This window comes from Psittacula echo (assembly GCF_963264785.1).
Source record: "Psittacula echo genome assembly, chromosome: 18".
Taxonomy (NCBI): Eukaryota; Metazoa; Chordata; class Aves; order Psittaciformes; family Psittacidae; genus Psittacula; species Psittacula echo.
Genome location: NC_137754.1, coordinates 3,841,012 through 3,853,796, shown reverse-complemented (window position 1 = coordinate 3,853,796; position 12,785 = coordinate 3,841,012). Strand labels below are relative to the sequence as shown.

The 12,785-nt window shown below is 47.4% G+C and overlaps 1 protein-coding gene across 1 annotated transcript in view; it reads left to right on the top strand.

Annotated features, from left to right (window-relative positions):
* The window catches only part of KIRREL3 (kirre like nephrin family adhesion molecule 3), a gene marked incomplete at both ends in the record, with an annotated part of 271,688 nt that overhangs the window by 145,851 nt on the left and 113,052 nt on the right, over positions 1 to 12,785 (top strand). The window lies entirely within an intron of this gene.

Below are 12,785 nucleotides of genomic sequence, written 5' to 3'. Positions count from 1 at the left end.
TAGATGGGTCTGTTTGTGCGTATAGGCCGATATTCAAGTGTGGGATATGTACGGGGTGCCAACACAACATGGACATGGGCGGAAGCTTCCCAGGTGCCTCACCAAGCTTCCTGGGGGTATTTTGGGAAGTTTTTCCAGGATCTGCCATTAAAGAGCTGCAGATGTGTAGGGTTGGGAAATGATGCCAGAGAAAGAGCAATACAGCTGGTGTGACTGCCAGCACATCTGTCCCAGTTACTTCCCACCAAGGAGAAACACCACCACCACATTGCCAACATTGTTCTTGTTACAAGCCTTTCTGCCAAGTCTTAAGAACTTTTTGGAGGTTTGGGTTTAATTACAGCACCAGTGAATAGTCCGGTTTACAGGCAGTTTGCTGGATTATTTGCAGTGGTGTTGGGGCTATAGCCCTGTATGCTGTACTTCTGATGCCTTTGAGCTGAGTACCAGACATCTTTGCTCACACCGTGCAGTTGTGATCCCACTGGTGTCAATGCAGCTCTCAAGCCCAGCTCCTGAATATGGGTCACCTGGATCAGATGAGGACATTCTGAGTGTTGAGAGCTCAGGGTCTGCTCCCTTTTAATCCTTGGTTATTTGCATTGCCAAGCAGGATGTGGCCAGGGTTCAATCCAAAACAAAGCTGAGAGGTCCGTGTTGCTTTGACAATGAAGGGTCAGTGTGGAGCAGGAACCAGAGGATACTCCTCTTCTGTCCAGCCGGTCTCTTCCACCATCTCCCAGCACTGCCTAAAGGTGGAAGGACCCTATTTAATTAAGTAATGAGAATTGAATATGATAGCTACAAGCATCAGCTAATTAAAAGGAGGGAAACTGCAAATGAGAAGTGCCATGAATTCAGTAAAAATCAATCACATTAGAGCGGTTCATCATCCCCTCAAATGGGCCTCATCTCCCTTCTCACAGCTTAACCCTTTGTACCATCAGATTCTGCTTGGTGTCAGGGGAGGAAGCTGAAGAGATGCATGTTGTGGGAGAAAGCAGCACTTGCTGCTCCTAAGGCATGTGGGCACACTGGTGCCCTGATCTTCCCATGAGCAGGGCTGGCCCCATGCTTTCCTTTCTCCTCTGCAGGTACTTGTCTGACTACAGGCAGGGCTCTTCTTCCTTTAAATCTCCACCGAAGAGTACCAAGGCAGCACCCACCAGAAGGGGAGGAAGAAAAATCCCACTTAATCAAAGAGAATATTAAAGCTGAGCTTTTTGTACAGCAACGGGCCTCAGACTAAGAAATCCCCTCTGTCAGTGGGGGAATGAGCGAGGGAGAGGGAAAGAGATAAAAAGGCATCAGAGTTTTAATTAAAAAGCTGCATCCTGCCTTTGGTTGCAGCTTGTTTCTGCCCCCTTTCATTAGGCTTCACCCTTTAAATGCCTGTTATCAAAGATGTACAAATTCCACTGATGTGGTGCATGCTTTTGCTTGAAGAAGCCCCATTTGTCTGCAGGTTGGGATGGCGGCTGCTTGCTGGGCCAGGAGGAAGAAGCAGAAATGGTTGTCTCAGAGGGAAAAGCATCCTAAACCTGGTGATTTTCCTGTTGGATTCAGTGTCAAACTGGCTGCTGGACTTTCAAACTAATTTGGCTACCTGAAGCTTACTAGGGTGTATCTGACCTGATCTAGTATCTCCAGTGGAGCTTTAGGGCTGCTTCGGTTTACATAGAATCACAGCATGGTTTGGGTTGGAAGGGACCTTAAAGTTCATCCGGTTCCAACCCCTGCCACATGCAGGGACACCTTCCACTAGAGGAGGTCGCTCCAAGCCCTGTGCAACCTGGCCTTGAACGCTGCCAGGGATGGGACATTTTGCTGAGCTCATGAGCATCTTGCCATGGTTATCCTTGTATCTGCTCCTGGCGTTGCAAGGAGTTCCATGCCAGATCCCTGCAAGCCACAGCAGAGTGGGGTTTGGCCAGTGCCAGAGTCCCAAAACCCTCTTCATACGAGAAGTGCCACGGGACCTTTCACAGCCACCAGTCCGTGCCTTAGTTTCAATTAAAGTGCTAATGATCCCTTCCAAATTGGGCTGCATAGAAACGTGCTGTTTTCACCCCAAGGAAACCAGATGCACTTTGGCATCCAAAATACAAAGAGAGCCTATACTATAGTAAAAAAAAACCCATTCATTCTCTGCGTATTCCCCCCTTTTTGGCTGCGTTTCTCAGGTTGTGATGCTGGGCTGGGGAGGGGGACGTGGCATCTTGAGCTGGGGGCCAGCAGCTGGGCTGGGTACAACCACAGTCTCCAGCAGCATTGTTTAATCCGAAGAAGAGCTGAGGGGCCAGGACACCTGGGTTGGATGCTCATGCTTGCCAAGCTGTCCTGACTAATAATTATCAGAGAGGCAGGAGTCAAGGTGCATGAGTTCAGTTCCTGGATGCATCAAGCCTGTTCCTTTCTGTGCCTGATGCTGGGGACCAAAACTCTGAGCCTCTCAGGTGATGGGTGACCTTGAGCCATCCCGTTGAAGAAGTTTTCCCTATCCGTTGCACAGGGTTGCTGGGGGACCTACACTTACACTGTTTGCAAAGCACTCAGCTGCCTCTGCTTTAAAATGCAGCTTCTGAACAAGCACAGGATGCTCAATGCAAGATGAGGATGAGATGGTAAAACTCACCTTCCTCTTCCCACCCAGCCCTTGTATTAGGAACCCAGGTGGCCGCTGGGATCAAAGCCACCATCACCTTGCACTCCTGAATGTAGGACCATGCCCTGTCCTATTTTCCTTAAGTAAAATCAGCAATATAGGAACTTGCTGCCTCGCCAGGTGGCTCGGTCCCTTTGCGGGGTCCCTGTGACAGCTGCTGGAAGCATGTTCCTGTAGCCAACTTCTGGACCTGACAAGATGAGTTAATTAGGATGTGACGTACCACGATATGACACATGGAATGCACAGCAGAATTGGCAGTGTCACTCACAGAGTGGGGGGGCACGCACACTGCTGTTAATTACAGGGAGGCAACGTGTTTTATAGGATCTGCTTTGTTCAAGGTCTGTGCCTGTTATCCTCAGGCTGGTCCAGAGGGACTTTCCCTGCCTGGGAACAAACTCAGTCATCAGGTTTCTGCTTTCTGTCTTTCCTGAAGGAAGGATAAAACCAGGACACAGGCTTATGGGGTGACCTTGCCATCACTCAGACATGGGTGTCTTGTTTAGGTCCAGTGTCTCTTGAGGTGGGAGCTTTTGGGTTATGGCATTGCCATCCACATCCTCTGCTCTCTTTTGTTGCAGCTATAAACCCTGGGTCTGGTCCTGATGCAGTGTTTGTCTCCATGACTCTGGGTAGCAATGTGCTTCTGAATTGATGGAAGTTATTTCCCAGTATGCCCCAGACTATACATGTGGGCCCAGTTAGACAGGTGAATGGCATAGTTTGCACGTTGTTGTTGTACTGTAATTGTCATTGCTCTACAAGGAGCTTCAGATGTATCTCAAGTGGAAATAATAACCTTAGTTTTATAGGAAAGTAGAAATACATACCCAGGCCTCATTCCATACAAGGGCAGAGCCACTTTCCCCACGTACCACAAGTGTGATTGCTTTTTCCAGCTCCAAGGGAGCTTTTCTTCAGCAAATGATACATATTCCCATTTCTGTGCAATGGGCTTCAGGGAAAAGGCAAAAGAAAGACCCAGGTTTTCATAAGTCATCAGTGAAATCTCTCCAGGGTGTAGTCCTTGGCGTGTCTTCACGTGTCTAGTGTTAGCTCTTCAGAAGCAGGAGACCCTGGAAAGGGACCTAGTTCTCTATCTCATCTGTCTTTATATGGAAGACCCCCAAAGGAACCAGTGCAGTGCCTTGGGTTAGAAACTGTGCATGTGCACATGAAAGCACAATTAATGATTGTGCTTATAGAAAGTGCTTATAGAAAGCACTGTCCCAAGCAGCCTGGAGATGCTTTCCCAGTGAGATTAGTAATTATCCATGTGCTGGATCCATGTTTGGAAGAGTCAAGGAGAAGGATTCTGTGATTTTCCCTGGGTTTGGTGTCAGTTCTCTCCTTCATCCATGGCCTGTTTCTAACCGTGGTGTGTCTCTTCCACATCCTACACTGTCCCTGTTCCCTACCTCTCCACCCACCATGGACCATCTTCCTTCAGACAAAAACAGAGGATGGTGGTGGCTTGGGTTTCCTTCTTTTGTTGCCAATGGATTCTAAAGTAAAAAATAAAGGACCCTTGTGATTCAGGGTAGGAAATAAACTGTTGGGGGGAGAGAGAAAAAGTATTTCTCAACATAATGAAAACACAAATGGACAAGATAATTATCTTCATAAGGGCTTGGATCCATGACAATACATCTCATTTTATAAAGCCCATTAGAGTTGGAATTTTATGCAAAACGCTCCAAGAACTCTAAAAATATAAGGCAATATAGTCAAAACAACAGGGATTATTAAAGGGGGGGAGTGTTATATTGGAGGCAATAAACCCTGGAAGAACTGGGAAAACAATATTCTAGTAAAACCATAATAAATGACTGTGGTTTAATCACTTGGTAAAAAACAAAGATATTTCTGCAGGTTTTATAGTGTCACTAAAAAAAATAACAATAACCCCAAAGTCTTGCACGTTAAGGATGCAGCCAAGATGCTTTTTCTGGCGACGGAATCACACAGAAGTGTCATTTTAGCAATTTCCTGTTTTAAATAATAGTATATTATTTTCTGCATGGATCCACTTTTTCAACCTCTGCCGTGCTTTTAAGATATCATTTGCCATTAGATGGTTTTTCCTCCCATTCCCTACTCGGTGTACCCTTGAGCCTTTGAACACACAAAATGTTATTATTCCGAGCAATCTTTCCCACCGCAGCGAAAAACAGGGAAACTCCTGGAGGGTCTCAATTTTAATGATGATCTTTCATGTGCTTGGACCCTAATTGCAAGGTATTATATGGGTGGTTTAGGAAACAGAAGCACGTTTTTCAGGACTTTACCTATTAAATGGTTGGAATCAAAAGAGTGGCTGGTCTTTCCCCCCTCCCCCCCCCCCCCCAACAAGTTCTGATGCATTATGTGAAAATGAAGTGCTTTCATTTAATATCCTTTCCTTTCTTCTGAATCGCTCCTGTGCTGCTGAATGAAACCCAGCTCTCATTTCATTTTTAAGTAAGCAGGTTAAGTGCAGGGAAGTGGTGCCCAAATCACGTGCATCAGCCAAAAACTGGGCAAAATCAATGTGCCCATAGCAGCAAACTCCTCAGTCACCATCTCAGGAGCTTTTTCCAGCCCTTGCTGCAGGGCTGAACATGGGGATCAGATGTGGAATCCTGCCACATGACTCCGTGGCTATGTGTGCTTCCCAACACTGGGATGCATGAGCTGATGTGGAGCTTTTGCAGTCGAGCATCTCGTTTGCCTTCCCATAGGACTGACACCTTTAAGGCAAACCTTCACGCTGGAGTCTCTTTAATTCCCCTGTAATACATCCTCAGCCTTCAGCACTCGTGCCTTTGCAAGGAGAGCTGTGATCAAAAGCCCCCCACTGCAGTTTCTAAACAGCCTTTTAACGCTTAAAACAAGGATGGGGCATCACAATGAGAAACTCAAAGTTGTGTTCATAGGGAAAACCAGGCACGCATCTTGCTCCCTCTTACTCGTTCAGTGTCTCACAGCGAGCAGACCCCTGTGCCATGCATGGATTTAATCCTCCAGGTGACATTGGTGCTCTCGGAGGGCTTAACAGCTCCACCAATGTGAATAGGAGTTGCAGTGTGGGAGCTCTTGCAATGGAGATTAATAACTCACCCAGCAGCTCACCTCAAGTCCTGTTGCAAAGCAAACGGGGTGGTTATTTGGTGTGAACTGAGAAGCTCTTTGCTGCAAGCCTCTCTTCTTTATTATTCATGTTTATTCTTCTGTGTGGAGAAGGACTTGGGGGTGTCGAAGAGCTCACTACAACCTGCATTTGAGCCCTGAAACCACCCACGTCCACCCCCCTGCCATAGGCAGGGACACCTTCCACTAGACCAGGTTGCTCCAAGCCCTGTTAAACCTGGCCTGGGTCCCACCTCCATGGGATGGGGTCAACCTGGATCTGCCCATCAGTGAAAAGCCCCACCTTTTCCTGTCAGGAAAAGCCCCTTCACCCCATAGCTGCCATCACCTGAAAGTCCCCAGAGATGCATAAAAAAGAGGGATGAGCATCATCTTTACAAGTTTCGGTCTCCTGCAATTGCAGACGGAAGGCTTTAAAATACAACCCCTTAAAAGCTCAAGGCTCAGAAGGGAAATAGAAAGGAAACACTTAAATTTACTTGTTTTAAAACTGCCTGTGATCTATTTACTTTTTCCTTAGCTGGTCCCATGAGGTGGGGCATAAATCATGGGTTTATTTGAATGCTCGGACTGGGAAATGCATCTTTCTCCTTGGAGCCAGAAAGCAATGGATGCTTAAGGCTTGTAAAATCCCTTAAAATGGACTTCTCCAAGTAACAAAGTGCTGCTTGTAGAGTCCAGAGCTGAGTCTAGCCATTGCAGTTCCTAAAATCAAACCTATCAGGTTCCTTCCCTCCTTTAGCTGGTAGGGAAGGGAAATAAATATATAAAGGCTTGAATTAAAATTCTAAGGAAGTCATCCACAATAAATATGCAATATTTTGCCATGAAAGACCATAATATTATTTTTACTTTTCGCTCCCAATATGATCAGACTACTTTACATTTTAATAAATGCATAGTTTGGAAGGGGAAAATAGCATTGCTTTGATACAGCAGAGATTATTTGATGAAATAACGTATTAGAACCTTTCAGGACTGCATAATGGAGGGAAAATGTTTGTTCCTTTGCAGTATTCGTCTATCTAATAGGCAATGATTGCAAACAAATAATTATATGCTGGAACAAATGGGGAAAATTAAAGTTATCTGGCACAGAACAGCACCAAAAAAAGTCCTGTAAGATAACAATAAGGCAGTAATGTATAGCAGAGTGGTTTGGAGATAATTGCATTATCAATGGACTGATTGCAGAGCAGGTTGAGAAATCAAGACAGCTGATTGTGTGGCAGAGGAGGAGGTCTCTGTCCTTGCAGTCACACAATGAAAACATCACTCAGTGATGAAAAGGGGTTGTGTGTGTTCTGTGGTTTGTCGTCATCTGGCCTTGTGTTCCCGGGGATGCTCAGCCTCTATATAGCTTGTCAGAGACCATCCAGATAGACCTTGACAGGCTTGAGAGGTGAGTACCTGTGAACCTTATAAGGTTCAACAAGGCCAAGTGCAAGGTTCTCCCCCTTGGTTGGGTCCAAAGCACCAACACAGGCTGGGCAGGGACTGGGTTAACAACAGCCCTGAGAATGACTTGGGGTTGTTGGAGACGAGAACCAACCAAGGATGCATCACCTGGTACTGATGTGTGTTGAGGAGAAAGAGCCTGGACAATCCCACAGGACATAGCCAGCCACCTCCGCACCCCATATGAAATTCCAGGGAGTGAAACACATCCACAGTGTACTGATTCTGCTCATCTTTCCCACCATCCATCCCCCTTTTCCGCATGCCGTTCCCTGCATGGCACGGAGCAATTCTGGCTCTGTCTTTGCAGCCTGCATTCCATAATCCACTTAGAATTTGAAGCTTTTTTCTTTTATGTAAGCCTGCCTTTAAACTCTTGATGTAGCTCTTTTTCCATCTGTTTCTGCCTGGGCATCTTTTCTGTGCCCAGCCTAATGACTTACTCTCACTAGGAAGAGACTGTATATTAATATATTCATTATAGTTCTTCTTTCCACCGCTTCAGATCTTGTGAGGAATGTAATTGCTAAAGCAGATTTTAAGTTACATCATGATAACCGAGCAAGTTACGGGGGAGGTTAGACTATCACTTTGCTTAGTAGTTTCAATCTCTGAAAGACCCCGATCGCACAGCGAAGGCGAATGCCACCCTTGCAGATTCACTATTAGCATTGTTGTTACTGGCATTATTAAGTTAGTGCCTGGCAGTCCCAATTATGGGCTGAGATCCTCTCATGCTAGGGGGTTTGTTTCCCATATAACTCCTTTTCCATCTGTTGCAGGTCCTTTATCTCTGGCTAATTCTACACCCCAGAATCTCTCTCTTGCATCAGTTACGTGTTCCCAAGGAGAGTATTTTCCTTTGCCTATCGCTGCTTCCCCAGAGGACGGTGTTCCCATGCAGATAACGTGCCCTGAGACATTTATTCCACTCCATTGCAGTGGAGTTATAGTCTCTGTGGGTTTAACACCTGCCTAAAATTAATCTTCGTTTTGTGCTAGGGAGAGGAAACCGAGGGAAGTGGCTTCGCTTTCACCCTCGGAGCAGCTTCCTACAGGTTCGGAGTTAATAGGATATGAAGAAGGCAGCACACCTGGTGCGGGGCTTTGCAGTACCCCAGTGTTCACCAGGACTTTCTCCTATGCTGACCATTTCCTACTCTTCCTGTGCCATAGGGGCTGTGGTCACAGTGGGAACACACCTAAATAATACAGTAAATCCCACTGTCGGTGGTTACTCTGTGGAGTTAATTTGGAAGCAGATGGGAGGGAAAGATGCTCCTCTTGGGGTTTACCTCCAACCTGTAACGCATCCCCTTGGCTGCCTTGATGCAAGAAGCATCCCCAATGCTGACAGGGTCAGCTCCACTGCAGAGCTGAGCCTGCCTGGTGCTGCTGAACCCCCGCGTTAGTGGATTGATGGCTGAGAGTGCGTTGTACTTATTAAGTGGAACAGACTATTTTCATTAAGAGACACTGACATTATTAAAGCCAGTTAAATGCCTCCTGGAGATGCTGTGCCCAGTGTGTGCTCGGTACAGCGTGTTCTCCAGTTTGGCTGTGACACCCGAAATTCATCCATCAGCCCCAGACTCATTTCTGCCCGTTATCCCTCTCAGCTGCTGAGTTCCATTTGGTCAGTCCTCCTCCCTCCCTCCTCTTATGCTGTTCCAGGGACTCAGGTGGATTGAGAGCTGGGGACTGAGAGACTTTCATTATTCACGTTGCGTGCACCTGAAAATTGCATTGCCTGCTGGCTTCCAAATTGAGGACATTAAACACAATGCATTAAACCTCCGAAATATGGAAATATCCACAGAGGGCCTCAGATTTAAGACATTACACAGCAGACTCCCAGTTCTAGAGATAAGCGAGTTCAGTGAATAGATGGGCACAGTGTTGGTGCAGAGCCAGGAAGGAGAGGGGGAAGCTGACTACAGTGGGGTGGAAGGAGGCGAGCCAGATGGGGTCCTGCTCGAAGAGGAGATGCTGCGTGGGATCCTGGCAAAGAGGAAGAGTTGGGCTGGATTAAAATGCGGCAAAAACCAGGCTTCATGCCCTGCCTGGATGTATGTTCTGTTGGCTTTTGTGTTGGGCATCACCTTGATGTTGGGAGTTGCTATGAGGGGGGCTGAGCTGCGCAAAGTCTTTGGCTCACCCTGCATATCAGAGCTGAGGGTGAGATGCTGGGCTGGGCACTCAAAAAGACACACTTTTCTCACCCCATTCTGCTTGTGCACCACGTGCTTGTGTTCATATGGGGCTTACTCACCCCTTGTGAAAAGTGGAGCTCATTGCTCTGCATGCAGCAAGATGTCTTGGGCTGAGGAGCTCCAAACACTGTCCTTTTGGCCCTTCTTGGTGCCTAGGAAAGGGTTTCACTGTCACTGAGCAATTAAGTGTTGACAACAGGAGGTTGATGCTGGTTTGTAGGTGGGGAAACTGAGGCAGAGGAAGGAAAACCACTCCTTGTCCAAGGTCAAGAGCAGCAGTAGCAGAGCACGGAGCCAAACCCAGGCGTATGGAAATCACATTGGGCTTTATAACCCCCACTCATCTGACCCAGTTATCTCAGCATTATTTACTGTTTTACTTTTAATGGCATTCCAGTATATCCCTGAAATACTTAATTCTTCATTAAAGACATCAAAAATGAAGCAGGATCCTGCCATAAAATGCTCAAACTGCCTTTGGATTTATGTAGCCTGTTTCACCGCCCACTTGTGATGGATCTTCACAAGCTTCCCAAATGGATTTCACAACTACCACACATGCAGAGCCATGTGCAGACCCTTGGCAACATTTCCCACACCACAGCTTTCTCCGGACCACATTGTACAACAGTGCAGGCCAGGAAACGAATAAGGTGAAAATACTGACTTTCTACTGGGAATTTAATTAAGCAGGATTTGATTTAGATAATGGATTTCGACTTCGGTGATTAGAAAAAGCCCTGCGGTGACCAGTAGTGATCAAGACTTTGATTTAAGCTTTCCTCTTGAGAGAGGAGCCCTTGATAATTCAGCAGCCCTTAGCAAGAGGTACCTCTGGCTCAGAAGATGACAGCAGGTTTCAGTAGCACTGAGAGAGGCTTCCCTTGGAAAAATAATAGATAACCTCTGTCTTGTCAGCAAAATCTGTCTGCTTCTTGCTTAACCTCCTCCACAAGGCTCCTAAGCACAGCAGAAAGGCACCTCTGCTTCTAAACAGACCCTTTTGGCTAAGGTAAAGTCTTTCTGTAGCCAGTGCCTCTGGTTTAAAGAGGCCAAATCCAACTCCAGCTTTTTCTCCTCATATCCAGGTTGTTCCAGTCTTGGGTTTTGTTTTCACTCTGTCTCTGGCTGCCAAGTTTCACCTGCATTAAAGCCAGCCCCGGTCAGCGGGTTTCTCATCTCCTGGTTGGAAGAGCATCCTGCTCCCCCACACTGCCCTGGGCTCCCCCATTAATTGAATGGTATGTTTGAATGCCAGCCCTGGCAGCTCGCTCCGAGTGGCTGTAAACAGGGAGCCGTACATAAAAGGAGAGACTGCAAACATAAAACTTTATGGTTAATACTAGCAATTAGAGAGGGACATGGGTGTAGTTTGGAGCAGAGGTTCCTGCTCCCTCTCTTTAGAAGGTTTTCTCTGTTTGCGTGGTGGTTTTGGATGCAGAGCTCTTCCTGCTCTGTCTTTCAGGAGGGTTTTCTCTCTTTGCATGGTGTTTCCGGATGCGGATCTCTCCCTGTTCTCTGTCTTAGGAGGGTTATCTCTCTTTGCAATGCTGTTCCTCCCTGCTTTGCTGGATGCCCAGCCCTCATTCACAGGCTCACCTGGCTGTATGGGAGCCCGAGCAGGATCTTGGAAGGAGGAGGCTGTGGCAGCAGATGCCGACTGTCACAGGGAGCAGATGCCTCGTTAGTCAGAGCACCACACAGCAGCAGCCCAGCGGTGTGGAGGGGGCAGCCAGCATCCCTCGTTCAAGGAATGAAGCTGTTGAGCGCTCATTTTCACTTGCTGTCTCCATCTGTCCTTATATCCTCCTCCTCCCTACCCAACATCACTATCCTCGGCTTGTGTTAATAGCTACTTGTAACCTGCTCACCTTCCTGGGCTTGACATAGCTGATGTAAACTGATGCAGGGTTTTATATGGCCTTAGAGCATATATGTTGTAGAGCATATAGGTTGTATATGGCCCACTTCCCTTCCAAGTACCTAAAGGGAACGGCAAGAAAGCTGGAGAGGGGCTTTTGAGAAGGGCTTGTAGGGACAGAACAAGGGAGAATGGCTTTAGCCTGCCAGAGGGGGAAGATTCAGATTAGATATTAGGAAGAAATCCTTTATTATGAGGGTGCTGAGGCGCTGGCACAGGGTGCCCAGAGAAGCTGTGGCTACTCCGTCCCTGGCAATGTTCAAGGCCTGGTTGGATGGGGTTTAGAGCAACCTGCTCTAGTGGAAGGTGTCTCTGCCTGTGGCCGGAGGTTGGAACTGGATGAGCTTCAAGGTCCCTTCCAACACAAACCACTCTGGTATTCAATGATTCTATTCTGAATGAGTGAAGGTTGATTTGTGTCAGCTGAGAGACTGACACAACCCTCTTCAAACACGGGTTTGAAGAGCAGGAGAAATTCATTTCTCTGTTTTCTTAAAGTGAGCTCATTCATAATGGTCAATGCCTCCTGCCATTCCCATTCCATCCCTGTTGCAACCATCCCAACTTAACCTCTCGAGGGTCACCCCTTGCTGCATAGAGAAGGAGATGTGAGAAAAGTGCTGGGAGCCAAATAGGGATAAATTTCTGCCAGCACCCAACAGACTGGATCCCTACAGGAAGGGCAGCAGCTTTTTGGGTGGCCGGGGGGGTTTGGCACTGAGCGTGTCGTCTGCGGTGTTGTGCTGCTGCAAGCTGGATACTGGAGTGTGAGCCATCGCTCATGGGCTTAAACAAAGTGTAGTACAAGACAATTCAATTAGCTGCGAGCGGGAGTCAATAGCGTGGCACGGCTCTCACCGTGCTTCCGAGCTGGGGGAAATCAGCCTGCTGTGCTGGCACCTGTCAGCCAAGGGCTGATCCAGGTGTGGGAGACAGGGATGCTGGAGGCAAAGCCTCCTCCTGGAGGTGAAGAGGTGATGCTGGAGCTTGGGTTTCTCCTAGGATAAAAGAGAGGAAAGGGGAAGATTAAGGGCCAAAACTGTATCTGTGATGGAGATAGGAAAGATGGTGGCAGTGGGATTTTCTGGAGAAACAGCTCCTTGTTTCCGGACAGCAGGCCTGGGGCAGATCCTTACTGAGCTGATATCCATCGGGATCTTGCAGTCTTGGCACCTAGCACTGCTCTCCATTCCTGCTCCTGAGCCAGCAGGCAGGCTGGAGCTCTCTACATTGTCCACCTTGGTTCTGAGCACTGTCAGCTCTTTACAGACCCACTTCTCCTGTCAAACCACTGGAAATACACAAAGATCCTTTGACTCACATCAACATCCTTTGCTCATCCCTGTGTTCTCCTGCATCTCCCCTGGGCATCACTAATGATTCCCCTCTGATGTAC